The sequence below is a fragment of the Nilaparvata lugens genome, chromosome 3 (genome assembly GCF_014356525.2).
Source record: "Nilaparvata lugens isolate BPH chromosome 3, ASM1435652v1, whole genome shotgun sequence".
Taxonomy (NCBI): domain Eukaryota; kingdom Metazoa; phylum Arthropoda; class Insecta; order Hemiptera; family Delphacidae; genus Nilaparvata; species Nilaparvata lugens.
The window spans coordinates 20,811,921-20,827,103 of record NC_052506.1 but is presented as its reverse complement, the minus strand read 5'-3'; the positions used below and the strand labels follow the sequence as shown (position 1 = coordinate 20,827,103).

Sequence of the window (15,183 nt, the reverse complement as noted above, 5' to 3'; positions counted from 1 at the left end):
TTATTCTTATTCTTATTCAAACTGACGGACAAGATTTTGGCCTTGAGTCGAAAGTAGGAACTCGCTAACAATCGTTTGATTATTTAGATCCAATCGAATTCTTTTGTTGATATGTTTCTAGGAAACAATGGTTGGAATAGATCAGCAAAAAGCAGACACATTGGTGGATCATCATATTATTGAGCAAAGGAATTGATTCGTAATATCAGGTTTCACTACAAGTTAATTTTACCAGAGAAAAAGGTAGTGATTACCGAATCATTATTTACACCTAAATACTCAGGAAGAATTCCACTCCCAGATATTGAGATGAGAAACAGAGCTTTGTGATATTATTACGGAAATGTTACAGCTCCACTTCAACTGTATGAACATGCACATCACAGCACCCTTTTTCGATATTCCACTGTAACATTGTGTAAAAAAGAGACTACAGAATCTCTCCAAAGGCGCACTGCACACATTCATTTACATCAACCACTCTACAAGACTCTAACAAGCAATATTGTCGGTCGAACATGGTTTGGTTGGCATCGATTTTTCAGTTTGGCCATTGCGAATACAGCACACAGCGGTGCCTTTAATGGTGATTCATGGACAGAGGGCTCTTAAAACGAGTCTCGGCCAGATTTTAACGGCGGCAGAATGCGATCCACGCGTCCAGCGCGCCCTAACAGAAGGGCTGAGGTCGAGCACACTCTCACCAAGGGCCGGATGAAATTTTAAAGCCCCCTCACAAAGGGTTGCTTTGTATTTTTTCGTGCTCTGGTCAGCCCCGCTAATATTTCTCATTGATTCCGATCTCATTTACATTTTAATCTGAATAGAAAACTCAATGCACAGCACACAATTCCAGATGAAGCTTTGGATCCGCGATCAGCTTTCCTATTGTTGTCATTGATTCGGTCGTATCATCTCTCTCCACGGCTTTCTATTATCATGATATTTTCGAGTTTAAGCTCCAACAATATAACAATGTTTCCTCAACCACACATACCATCCAGTTACTATTATCATATTTGTGTTGATTACTCAACTATCATAATACTTCTGAATATCATGGCAAAGCTCTCTCTGAACTCATAAATCAGAGTTACTGAAGAATTTGTAATTTTATATCACTAATTCTGTGAAAGCTTGAGATGTTTTTTTTAAGCTTTATGTTTTTTGCTTTAAATAAATAATAATAAATCAAACTCTGGTTGATTTAATTAAAATATTAGTATGAATTCTGCTACATTAATTATTAATAATTCTCACATAATACTTAAGAATATCATGACAAAGCTCTCTCCTAACTCATGATAATTTATCATTTGATATGCTGTCAAAGCTTGGAATAATCTCTCGTGAATCCATTAAAATTATACTTGAGTATGAGTTTATGGAGGATGACTCCTCTTCTTGATTGGAAAGGAGCATCATTCAATGCATGGTTCATGTTTGAGCTCTGTTAGCGGTTGAAAACTGAATGGAAAAGGAGAAAATAGGTGAATATGGGGAATAAAGTATTGTTGGGATAGATCTTAATCGCGAGAGTATATAGATTCCATGTACATAGAAAATTTAAAATAGAAAAGCAAGAAACGAGAAGTAGGCTATATTTAAGCAGTGACATTCATTAAGAGTTCAAATAACACTTCATAATTATTTCCATCTACATTTTAACATTTCGGGTTTTCTTCTACAGTGTATAAGAGATTATTGATCTTTCGAATTTCTCAATGTGTTTGATTCAACTGTCAAAATGATGAAGATGGCTGAAATGATGACAGATTAGTTAGCTACTTTACTTCTTGTCAGAATATTCACTGCCTAATGTATAGTCTAGCTCTAAACTTTTAGAAAACTCAACATGGCAACTTAAGCCCAGCGCGGCGGCTAACAACCTCTCAAGAGCGATTTGGCAAACTTGAAATTGACAGGATCAATCAGGGGGATGGGGGGAATAGCACCCCCTTGCCACCCTCTGGCTACGCCCATGCTGGCATGTTATTGGTCGGTTCAAATTTAATGGCAGTTCAACACTACAAAATGTATGACATCAACCATTAGCATCACGAACTATTAGTAACTATCACAAGATGGTAATGCATCATATCTATCACATCTGCAGTGTATTATCAAGTAGAAGTCAATTCACGAAGTGTGATTTACATTCACGTTTCCATCCATCCCTGAGTTCCATAAAATACAAGAGAGAAAGGATTGCATTCAAATAAGCGTTCGGTTTTTAAATGAACGTTTTCCTTGATTTTGTATATTCCGTTTCAACTAGGCTACTCATAGTGAATATGAGCTCGCAGCTCGCATTGTAATTTTTCGGTTACTTATAGAACTGTAGAGGTATGAGTTCATAGCTTTGCTCCTTGTTCATTATAAATCAGCTACTGTATTTTAACTGTGCTACAAGTATGTCCCGTCATTTTCAAACGTTTGCACATCAGTTGCACGCAATATTTCTTCCAAAACTCGATCGTGGAACTAGTCATTGTTGAACTGAAAACTGCTTACAAATTAAGTGATAAGCTCAAATGACGGGTTCTAATCGATACATCGACAGTTCCAATCGATAACATAGATGTCATTATCATTATTCTAATAATAATAAATATGTTAATAACTGCTCTTCACTGCCCTTCGAAATTAAGATCTCAGATTCATATAATATTCCAAGGTGAGTTTCATGAGATCCAACTACTGTCAACTGGCAAGAAAAAAAAATGAACATCATGTTACTTGTATGAGGTGGAAGGGGACTAAGGAAAATACACTCATATGCCCCAATACAGTGTAACAGTGTCTCAGCTCACAACGCAATCGCTTATTCTTAAGAGCTCGTTATTTTAAACATAGTTTAATTCACAATAATTCCAGAAGCATAAAGTAGAATATTTTAAAATTCACACAATCATAAATGGATTTGCAGAATATTGAATGAATATTGTCTGCAATATTCATCAGGAGTTTCTCTCCAATGAATATTGGAAAACCTCCCTGATTGAAAAATCACGAAGGAAGTTTTACATCTTTCAAACAACAAATCCTTGTAAGACTTTCAATTGACCTTCTCTTCTCAATTTTCTATCTCAATTACATTCTTAGTTCTTGAGGATAACGATCATAGAAGCCATGACACTCCATGAGAGCAGTAAATCCTGTAGATTCCTCATCCGTGAAAGACGGGTTCATTCAGCAATGTTTTCTCTTCTCCATAGACTGATTTCCTTCATATTCTACTCTTTTTTTGTATGTAGGAAGATTTCAACAAAATGGAAATTCAATTATATGAACTGTAACTAAACAATGCATGCGGTACCAAGTAAGGTGAATAGGACAGTCTTAGCTTTCATGAGATTTTGGCATCATTTTGGCACATTAGTCAATGTTTGCCATTAGGAAATTAACAAATTTAGAAAGGATTATGGAGGATTCCAATCAGATCATTATTTACATAATATGTATTTTCAACATTGATATTCGAACTTTAAGGCTGTGCAAAGGCTAAAATTAAACTTTCTACTGGTGATATTTTTCAAAGTTTTTTGATTTGTATACTATCAAGCTATCAAAATTAAAAAAATTTTTCGATCATTACTTTTTGAGATATTAGCGCCTAAAGTTCAAATTTTTGTGCCAGAACATTTCAAGTTTGGTGAAAGATAAAACCATGAGATTTTAAGAATAGATTCTTCATGGTATTGTTGATCTAATAAAACAAAAATTTTCTGAAAATATCAATTTTTGAGAAAGTTATTCAATTTACTAAAAATGACCAGAAATAACTTTTAGTTGAGTTCAGGAAAATTTTTGTTTTATTAGATCAACAATACCATGAAGAATCTATCCTTGAAATCTCATGGTTTTATCTTTCACCGAACTTGAAATGTTCTGGCACAAAAATTTAAACTTTCATATCTCAAAAAGTAATGATCGACAAAAAAATTTTTCCTAAGAAAACTTTTTAATTTTGATAGCTTGATAGTAGGCCTATACAAATCAAAAAACTTTGAAAAATATCACCAGTAAAAAGTTTATTTTTAGCCTTTGCACAGCCTTAAGTGGTAGTAGATCAACAATTCGGAAGCAAAATCAAATCATTGAAATATCTTCTGTTCCCTCAAAGGAGATCCTGAGAGAGGACCTTTCAATAAATTGTTACTGTAATTGAATGCTTTCTTTTATTGTAATAGAAATTAATTCAGTCTGAATTATCATCAGATCACTCGGATTGTCATTCAGTTCCGAGTTAGAACACTTCAATAACTTTCAAATCAAATGCTTTATCTTTTGTTGTGAAGATGTTTCCAGACTATCTTTTAGACTGATCGGATATCATGGAAGCATCCTGTTGTCATTGTTAGGCCAACAACTGAGGTGTTCGATTGGATGGAACAGCTGACACTGAATGATAGCTTCCACTGTCACCCACACAAAATGGCCACGAAACAAAGGGAATAGGCAATTAATCAAACCTGGCCGATTGCTCACATTTGCAGTGTCAGCACGGCTTAACTTGTCCGGAAGCGTTTGCAAACACAGGTCGATCCTCTACGGGCGGACGCTCGCAATCCCATAACTACTAATGACATCTGCCGAAAAGCAAACACTACAATCACACCAACATCAGGTCTCTCCGTCCAATTACATCTACACTCTAATGCCTGGTTTCACCAAACTCGGTCAAGACATTTGAACATCGCCAAGCCGGGTACGCTGTACAAGTGTGCACTGGAGTTATCAATAGTAACTATCACCATAGAAATAATATGTGCCAGTGCAGTAAATTTCAAATGGTTTGAATAATGATAATTTAAATGTAAAAATCAAATTCCCTCTTAGCATGGTCCTGTGCTCTGCAACCAGAGACCAGGTAGAGCACTTCATCACATATGGATTTCCTGATACACCTTGTCACGTGGTATTTTAGTACCATCAAATATTTTGAAATGAACCAGTGAATTTTAATAGAATTATAAAATGGAAAAGAAAGTTAGACCTAGTCAAAGGATCAATCCACTTAAATCGAATATTGTTAGCGATAAAGAGTAATTGTATTATCTAAAATGATAAGGAAAAAACATGCATAACTGTGATTCAACAACTAAGGAATCCATTGGCAGAATTAAAAAATTATAAAGCGGCTTACTTATTATTGGCGGATTATAAAAAATAAAAGTTCGTATGTACATTGAGGTTAGAATTATTTGTTTACACTTTTAAATGAATCAATCAATCTAGAATAAATCGATAGTTATTTGAATCAATACTTAGCGAATCAGCTGATTGTCGATCAACCAATATAGGTTGAATTATAAAAATTTACTCACAAAAGATGTATTATATATACTAAGGAAGGTTGATGTATAGAAATACGGAAAACTATTATTGCTGTATAAATATTTATTATAATCTAAAAAGCACGAAAATCCAGAGCATACAAAACTCATATAAAAAAACTAAATGTATATTGTTTATTAACATCGTATATCGCGATTTATTTATGAATATAATTTAAGATAATCACTCCATATATTTACAGAAAAGCTTTTTATTTAATTTTTCCTATTATAAAGTTGAAGAAGCCCTGATTCTGAGGCGACCAATTGTATTGAATTTACTAAATTGAAGACCAATCAGAAAGAAGCTTACAAAATTGTTCTAGGAAGAGATAAATTTTTCTAAAAACCACCTTCTTCTGGCTTAAGATCTTGACCTGAGAGGATGCACACAGAGTTTAGGGTTCTTTCTTCCTTTAAATTTCAAAAATTAACAAGCCAACCCTTTTTTAAATGTGAAATATTTGTATTGAATGTTAAATTATCTGTGAACTCAGTGTTGTTGAAGAGTTCGTAATTGTAATTATTCCCCATAAATATATCTTTAATTTAGAAAGAAATCTAAGAGAAATCTGGACCACGCGTTAGCCCAGCAGTGACGAAAGAGACCGGCCTAATTAATTATTGGAAATAATTAATTCAATCCACGAGACCGTCAAGAACTTCATGAATGTGAGTGATAAGTCAAACGAGCTCGTTTTAAGGCCTTTCTACGTATAGTGGGGAAATTAATCAAAAGCGCTATTTCAATTAACTTAAATCAAATAAAAATTTGCAACGTGTTGAGTACTATCACATAGTTTGTAAGAACATTTTATGAATTCATTTGATATATGTAGGAGCTTACTTCCATGCACGGCCCGAACTCATATAAAACCCTGAGATCTCATGTTTAAATATTAATTTGTTAATTATTATTTTTGCTAATTGAGCTAAGTATATCATATCAAATCTATAGACCAAACAGGTTTTTATTTGTAGAATTTTGAATTGACTGGAAGTCTAAGCATCAGTATTAAATATAATATATTTATAAATTTTGAAACTCACTATTGTGAAAACTATTAAACGCTGTGATAATTATTCAGATTTTAGAAAAGAATTTATTTAAGAAAAATTATAGATATAAGAAAATTTTATATACGCTGTTTTATGGGAATATATTTTGTGTTTTATGTCAGCATACAAAATCATGGAATTTTTTATTATATCCTAACTCATCTCGTGATATACAGTTTGAGCTGTTTTGATACCAATAAATATTCAGCAGCCCATAAAATTATTGAATCAATTAATATTGATCTTATTAAGAGCACTCAGTATTTATCATCCTTTGATGATAATCATTTTAGTCTACCAGAAAAATTATATTGATAATTATATTAATAAGGTTCCAGTTATTTCATATAAGGATCCAGAGAGCTTCAAGAACTGGCGTTGTAAGTTCTAAGGTATTTTAGAAGAGTAAATTGGTGAATACCTGTATTCATGGCGAGCGTTTTAAGAATCAACTAGAAAAAACTATAGTTGGTCTTTATTATTCTCTAGTGGGTACATGGTTACTGATAATCAGTCATCAAATATTCTTTTGATTTCCTCTTTGGTATTCTTCAAGAACTTCAAAGAAGCAGCGGTAAGAATTAATAATCACCGGTCATTGAACCCTATGGTGACGAATTATATTAAGAAAATTCATGTTTCTACCCCTGAGCTAGAGCTGAGGTTTGAACCCAGCAATTTTGCGAGCCGGACGGCCTTAATTTTTTGTGAATTTATTCGCAAAAGAGGGAACTTAGCAACTGCTCTTATAAATATCAAGAACATCGTATCATCTGTAAAGGATTTGCAATTTACCACTTTACACAATGGCTTCACAACATGGGGCTCTATCATAAGAGATAACCCCTCCAAGGAGCACAACTTTACACAATGTCACCCAACCAGTGGGGCAAAGGTTTACGCCTTTACAACCTAATTAGTCCAGTCAATATAGACATAAAAAAAAGGGTGTGCTTGCAATTTATATTGTAGTTCTGATTTTTTAATATATTATTTGGGTACATAAGAGAAGACCACAACCAATTTCTTCATGCAAAATTTCCTTGTGCCAGATACAGCGTGACCCAACAACCTCGTATTTTCGGCTCATTTTCCAGTTTTCAGCTATTTCTGCCAAATCTCGTAATCAGACAGAAAAACTTGCTCTCTCTTTTTTTATATCATAAAATTCTGAATAAAATAAGATCATTCGGAACTCTCTATCTCCAATGAGTACTGAGTTATGATTTTTCAAAAATGAGTGAAATTTGAAGGAAAAATCAATTTTGATGAATTTTTGTTTTTGATCAACAATATCTTCCGATTGTTACCATTTGGATGTATAATTCAAAAATCCCTCTGGGCGTATTTTTGTGCTCTACAATCTGAGATCAGGTAGAGCGCTTTCCAGGTGCACCTGACAACAATGCTCCTTGTATTGTGAAAAACACCTTATTTTCAGCTTCAACCAAGGCGGTCCAAAATCATGCATCATAATTCGAATTCGGTCGAAAAGAGGGAAATTTATTGTTGAGTGTACTAAAGCCCATATTCCAATACACAAAAAATGGCCAATTTCTATATTCAAAGCTATGTATCTCGGTAACCCCTTATTATAAAAATCATTACTTGATCTTGAAATGTACAATATAATTTCCTCTTTCACTTGATGTGAACGATTCATGGAAAAAAATTCGTAGAGTGAGATTTGATTGTTTAAAAAAATCCGGAAATTGTAGATATTTTTACCATATTAACGGTTTTGGCAGTACTATGATAAGGAAAAGTGATTCAAGATGGATTTTAGACAACTGAGCTCGTAAAGGATAAATTTATCTACAATTTGGAATCAATCGAAAGCTTCTATAATGTATCAGACTCGTTTTAGAAACTCTTGATCAACAGTAAAATCACGGAAAAATGTAAAAACTGAAATCGCACATTTCTTAAATCTTCTGTAACTTTCGAATGGTATTGTAATCGAAAGTATTATTTATTGCAGTGGGTAGAGGGGGACAATTTTCATATCCTCACCAGATTTGGAAATTTTATCAGAAGTATTTCAAAAGACATGCAGCTTTGAATATAGAAACTGGCCATTTTTTGTGTATTGGAATATGGGCTTAAGTACACTCAACAATTAATCTTCCACTTTTCGACCGAATTTGACTTATGATGCATGATTTTGGACTGCCTTGACGAGCCGAGAAGAATGAAGTGTAGCACGATGAAATCTGAGCATTGTGTCAGAAGTTATAAGTGTTTGAAATTTTGATCCTTGAGGTGTCCTTAAGCACGCCTCTCCACTAGGAAATACTGAAATGAAGCGCATCTAACGGATGATTCTTATAGAACATAATCTTATTAACTCATGTCATTGTGCGAAATATCAATGTGAAGACTATGTAGTTGGTGATGATGGTTGAAGCTGAAAATAAGGTGTTTTTCACAATACAAGGAACATTGTTGTAAGGTGTACCTGGAAATCTATATGAGATAGAGCGCTCTACCTGATCTCAGATTGTAGAGCACAAAAATACGCCCAGAGGGATTTTGAATTATACATCTTAATGGTAACAATCGGAAGATATTGTTGATCAAAAACTAAAACTCATCAAAATTATTTTTTTTATCAAATTTCACTCATTTTTGAAAAATCATAACTCAGTACTCATTGGAGATAGAGAGTTCCGAATGATCTTATTTTATTCAGAATTTTATGATATAAAAAGAAGGCGAGAGCAAGTTTTTCTGTCTGATCACGAGATTTGGCAGAAATAGCTGAAAACTGGAAAATGAGCCGAAAATACGAGGTTTTTGGGTCACGCTGTATATAGCTAGCACAAGGAAATTTTGCATGAAGAAATTGGTTGTGGTCTTCTCTTATGTACCCAAATAATATATTAAAAAATCAGAACTACAATATAAATTGCATGCACTAATGTATAATTATAGTGACTGGACTAAATAAGAATAATCCTTGTATTTTGATAACACCTCATTTTTAGCTTCAAGTGCACATTAAGTGTCAGTGCACTAAATGCACTAAAACTAATATGTGCCAGTAAACCGTAATTTGACCATTTTAAAATGTCTTGACGTTGGTGAAATCAGGCATGACTGTTGTACCTTCTAAAAATGCCTTCATTTTGATATTCACTGTATTCTCTATCACGGACTAAAACAATTTCCACGAAGTCGAAAGTTGGATCATCTTTGACAGGAAAGGATGCAGAATTTGATTATTCAAACTTTACCCATGGACCATGAAATGAATTCATTTTTACTCATTTTCATCTACCATAACTTTTCATGTTTGTAATAACTCATTAATGATTAGTAATAAATAACATATCAAGTTTTAATTGATCAAAAACGTCATTTGTAATTAGAAAAAGTCATTGTAAAAGTTAACAGTAAAATAATGCAGACACAAGAAAGCCAATCGACTACAAGGTGTTGTGTGACGAAGAAGGAAATATGGTCTCCCATGAAAGGTAGAGGCAGATTTATACAAAAGTACTTATTATTGAAAGTATATACAGGTCAATTATAACAATAGATTCATTTCCCATCTTATTCATGTTCATGAAAATGAAAAAAGAAGAATTAAGTAATAGTATTCTCCAATAACAGGCTAATGCTGTTGACTTGGATGTGATATTTTTAAAGACTCATTTATGCCCAGTTTCACCAAGCTCGATCAGAACGCTTGAATGATCAAGCCTGGTACGCTTTACAAGAGAGCACTGGAATTATCGATGGTACACATCGCCATAGAAATCCTCATAAATGTTTCAGTGCACTCGTTGTAAGCCGTATCTGCTTTGACCATGTTTATATATATTATTTACCAAGCTTGATGAAACCATGCATTATATTCTAATTATTATTGGATTGTATTGAATTAAGAAATTCCTGATTGGCTTCGGATATAATTGAAATTTATAATATAATATAATTTTCTATTACATTAAAATATATTAATGATAACTGTCATTCTGCCATTCTCTCCGCACTTTTCATTATCCTTTTCTCCATATATTATACATTCAAGTTGCATACAAATAGCTCTGTCACCTGGATTTTTATGAAGCTCTATTCTTAAATCAATGAAGTTTTTGTATTGGTACAGCATAGCTACGTGTCCTTCAACTATTCCTATACAAAATTTCAATTAATGAAGAAGTGTGATGAGGTTCTATAGCAGAATGTGTAAGAGATTCTAAGAACTGCCTCAACAAATCACGCCTTAGCTGCTTAGCAACCAATACCCATAATCTGAATCGTTTATCGAACTGATACCGTTGTGATGTGTTCACCAAAGCTGGAACAATACTTGAAATCGCTTATAAATGAATAGTCTGGAAGCGTCCTTAAAATCGTTTATACATTACATATACATCGCTTATATAAGTCTACATTATCAAATGGCCTGGAATCGTTCTTAAAATCGCTTATGGGTTAAAAGAAACGAGATGTGGCCGTGCTAACTGTATACTGGGCTATTGTTCCTAAAAAGTTCATCCTCTAACTCTCAACTACCATACTCTATAGTCCTCTGATTCCGCTTCATTACCCTCATTAGTGGTCCCGTGTGCTTTCTTGAAGGTAATTCTAGCTGGTAGCTGTTAGAACCAACTTATCTATTACTTTGCACCTTACATCTGTTACTTGTTTTTTATACAATTATTGAATCTAAGTCAGTGATCCAGTACTTGTAAAATTGTATTATTCCCAATGGTTCATTTGATGAAACTCAACTTGTTCACAAGCTGTATACAGACCAACTTGAGTTACATACAATTCGATACTTATTGAACGTTCGATTTTTTGGCGTCCTTTCAAATTCTATTATAGATTGAACACAACTTAGCAAACATATGTGTATCATGTATTTGTCAAGTTCCATATATTCTCGTAGAATTTACAAATGCATGTCCAAAAATCGATGTGGGCTTTACACAACACGTACGTTTGACTAAATTTGTACGCATCATCGATAGTAATGCGTGTGTTTATCCAATCACTGTAGGCTACCTCTGGTTTACAGCTGAAATTGCCTTTAAGTAACCAGACTGGTCCACCAAAATATTCCTCAGAGTGGAAAACTTAGCAATAGACCAAGAAAATGTCGAAATTCAATAACAATAGGCGACCACTAAAGGGTCACTAGAACTTCTACCAGTCCATTCATTGTTTTCGGAGGCCCCTTCTCGTTTCCTCAACCCCGTTTATGAATACATCATCAAATGGCTGGATCATTTCTTCAAATCACTTATAACTAAAAAATCAAATAGCCTTGAATCGTTCTTTAAATTGCTTATAAATGCAATCAATTAATGTGGATACATTGTTATAGATAGGTTGATATATTATTCACAGTACTCGTAGGCCTGAATCCGTACTTGTTTTTGGTATATTTAGTGACTTGATCCCCACTTGGCTTGTATTCACTCTTGCTGAGCGTGAACCCCAAGAGGAATAATGCTTGAATACTAAACTAATTCGAATCTCAAACACTGATAAGAGGGTAAAATCATACAAGCTTCCAGGTCATAATATTATTTGTATCATGAATCTTCATAAAATGAACATATCGGCATTATGGCCGCCCAATAAAGGTTTTCGCTGGAACGCAGTATATTGTGAGGGCATAAAGCGTTCCGCACAATATGGAGCATCAATCCTCATCTCGAGACCGTGCTTTGCTCCGCAGCCCCTCTTATATCAGCCGTGATTTATCCTGTTCTAATCCTGCCGTTATTGATTGCAGCATCCCTTCCATTACCCCCCACTTTCTCTTCCTCATTCCTCCCCCTTCCAGCCTTCCTTCGCCTTTCGTCAATACCGAAAATTTTCCGAAAAGTCGTGAACAACGAATATTGTGCCACCTTTCCCGCTCACTTCCCACAAGAAAAGCATAAAAGACGAGATAACATGATGGCCTGATAACGCAGACTTATTGTGTGCTTTCTGCTCGGAAGTAATGCTTTTGAATTCTGCATTAAGGCGGCAGGCTTTTGTGTAACGCACTAGTGTTGCACATTGCTATCTGCAACAATAAAAACGGATGCTCTCTCCAGCGATGCTGTATGAAATTGAAATAGATTACGCCAACTCTATTCCCATTACCACACAACACGCGCTGATGTAGTTTCAGGGAAATGGTGAATTCAGAGAGTGAAATTCAGTTTCAATAGTTTTTCTTCAGCTTCTAGAATAACACAATGGTATATTGTGGAGTGAATATCTCGTTTGCAGGGTCAAGGAACAAGAGAATCGTCACTAGTGAAACTGAATTTCACCTATTCAACTCCGTGCAGTGTCTTTTCTAGTGAAACTTGGCAATTTTTCGATACATCTTGTCAAATGAAAATGTAGATTATGTGAATATATGTGTGACTATCATATAATTAGGAGCTGATAATCAGAGAATTATAATGTCTTGTTTATTCAATGATATTCTGGTTTGATTTGAATAGCTGACCCATTTTGTTGGATTGCTATGTACTGAATCGATTACTCGAAAAAAATATTTGGTTTGAAAAGATTTTTCAGTTCTGACTGTGTACAATCTAATAGACGTGTTAGCCTAGTCATATATTCATTCCTTCCTTGTGTGATCTAAATGTTCAATTTGTGAATTTTTTACTAGTTTTGTACTTCAGATGAGAATACATTGTTGCAAAAGTCGTGTAACTTGGATTCTTACAATAGATCACATCATGCGAATGATGTTGATTAATTATAATTATGTTGGATTCTATTCAATATTCTTGTCCAATAGAAAAAAACACGGAGCAGACAATTTTTCCTTGAAGCCTTTACTGTCATGCTATTCAATAACGTTGCTGGATTCTACAGGAAACTGTACTGAAACTAAATGGGATCTCCTTTAAGTAGCCCAATTTGTCATATCTAGTATCATACTATTCAAGTTTTGCTAGATTGTACAGTAAACTGGATCTGAAGCAACTCATAGGATCTCCTTTTCCAATGTAAACCTAACATAGAATTGTGGAGTAGCCTATATTTTAATGAAGTCTCAACTATCATACTGTTGAAGTGTTTCTAGATCGTATGCAAAAAGTGGATTGATTTAATTTGATTCATCTGATTTTCTTTTTCAATGCAAACTCTACATGAATTGTGGAGCATTCCAATTTGTCATCAAGAGTTTCTCGTTAATTGGATTGTAGAATAGCCCACTCTGTCATGAAGTCTATACTATCATAATATTCAAGTTAAGCTAGATTGTATACAAAAAAGCAACCCATTGGAACTAGTTCTCAATGAATACCTTACATGAATAGTAGAGCAGTCAACTTTGTCAGCAAGCCTCTACTATCTAATATTCTACTATCGTACTATTCGAGTGATGCAAATTGTGGAGGAAAGTGAAACTAAACAACGCCTTCCCTGCCGTGCTGAACGAGGTACGTAGGTAGTAGGCCTAGATGGAGGCGGAGAGCTACGGGGAGAGAGACAGAGCGAGCGTGTAAGGGATGGACTGAGAAGGGAGAGGCAAAGCAAGTGAAATTGAAAAGGCCTGGACCAGGGGTCTGAGCCCAACGCGCCTCTCACACTTTGGTCGACACATCATGCAGTTTGGGTGGTGAGGGGTGGTGAGGGTTTGAAGGGGGTGTGTGTGCAGTTAAAACCCGGATAATCAGGGGCACCCACCCCCACCCTCACCCCCACTGGCCGTGGCCCGGGACTCAGCGTCACCCTGTCTGCTCGCTCCCGTTACCCATGACAACCAGATATTGATCTCTGCTCCTGTACCGGAGGCTGCAAACCCACCCCTACCCCACCCCCTCTCAACCCACACACCCTCTTGTATTATTCATCACATCAAACGCACACAAAAACTGCTGTGCATTACTACCACACACACACACACACACACACACGCTTTGCTAGCTGCCATCCCTGTATAGATCAACATCTGTACTGTCTATAGATCGGCGCAGCAGCAGCAGGTTAATTAACGGAGGTCCGATCCGGGACCCGAGTACCCCCCCCCCCCATCATCGGCACCAGCTCAAACAAACGCGCGCAATATACAGGTCCAAGGCTACATCATGTCCAGAATAGAATCGATTCCAGCTTTACAATGCAGAATAGCCCCATGTTGTCCGAGTAATTGATTTGCGTTGTTTGTGTATTGCGATTTTTATTGCTGACTTCTTGAAACCGGGATTCTGGTGATTAAACCACTTTTATCACCCAAGTTATCCCAATCTCATTTATCGGTTAACCACACATTCATTACATCAATATGCATTAAAAAAATAATGTAAACCGGGATTTTGATGATTAATCCACTCTTATCACCTTAATTATTCCGAACTCGCTCATCGATTGAGAACATTCATAAAATCAATATTTATATAATTTATGTCTTCTTCTACCCAAATCAAATAGCAATAGTGATGATTCCAGCTTTGAATCAATAAGTCTCGAGTGGTAATGATTTTTGCTTTGAATCTAACAGCCATTCGTGAATGGTTCATCCTTTATAATATGTGTCCCAAGTCTCTATTGAATATTTGTGTGAGTTTTTCCTTTTTACAGACCAGCGATTACCTTGGAATTGAAGATTGCCTTTTTCCACACATAATAGCTAATAATTTTGTGCTGATAAGGGATTCAAGAGTAGAATTGAACCTGATGAATTCAATAGTAGAATAATTGGTTCAATAGGTGAGTATTTTCAGAGTATGACAGTATGTAAACATCGAACGCGCCCATTAAAAATGCAGGAAAAGAGAATAATTAATTGAGAAAAAGCATATACTTG

At 35.1% G+C, this 15,183-nt stretch overlaps 1 protein-coding gene across 3 annotated transcripts in view; it reads left to right on the top strand.

Annotated features, from left to right (window-relative positions):
- LOC120350349 overlaps positions 1-15,183 on the top strand; it is a 57,473-nt gene that overhangs the window by 39,189 nt on the left and 3,101 nt on the right. The window contains exon 4 of one of the 3 annotated variants that reach the window (XR_005570701.1): positions 14,958-15,086. The exons of the other annotated variants lie outside the window; for them this stretch is intronic. The gene's annotated coding sequence lies outside the window, so the exon portion shown is untranslated. The remainder of the gene's footprint in view (positions 1-14,957; positions 15,087-15,183) is intronic. 3 annotated transcript variants of the gene reach the window in all.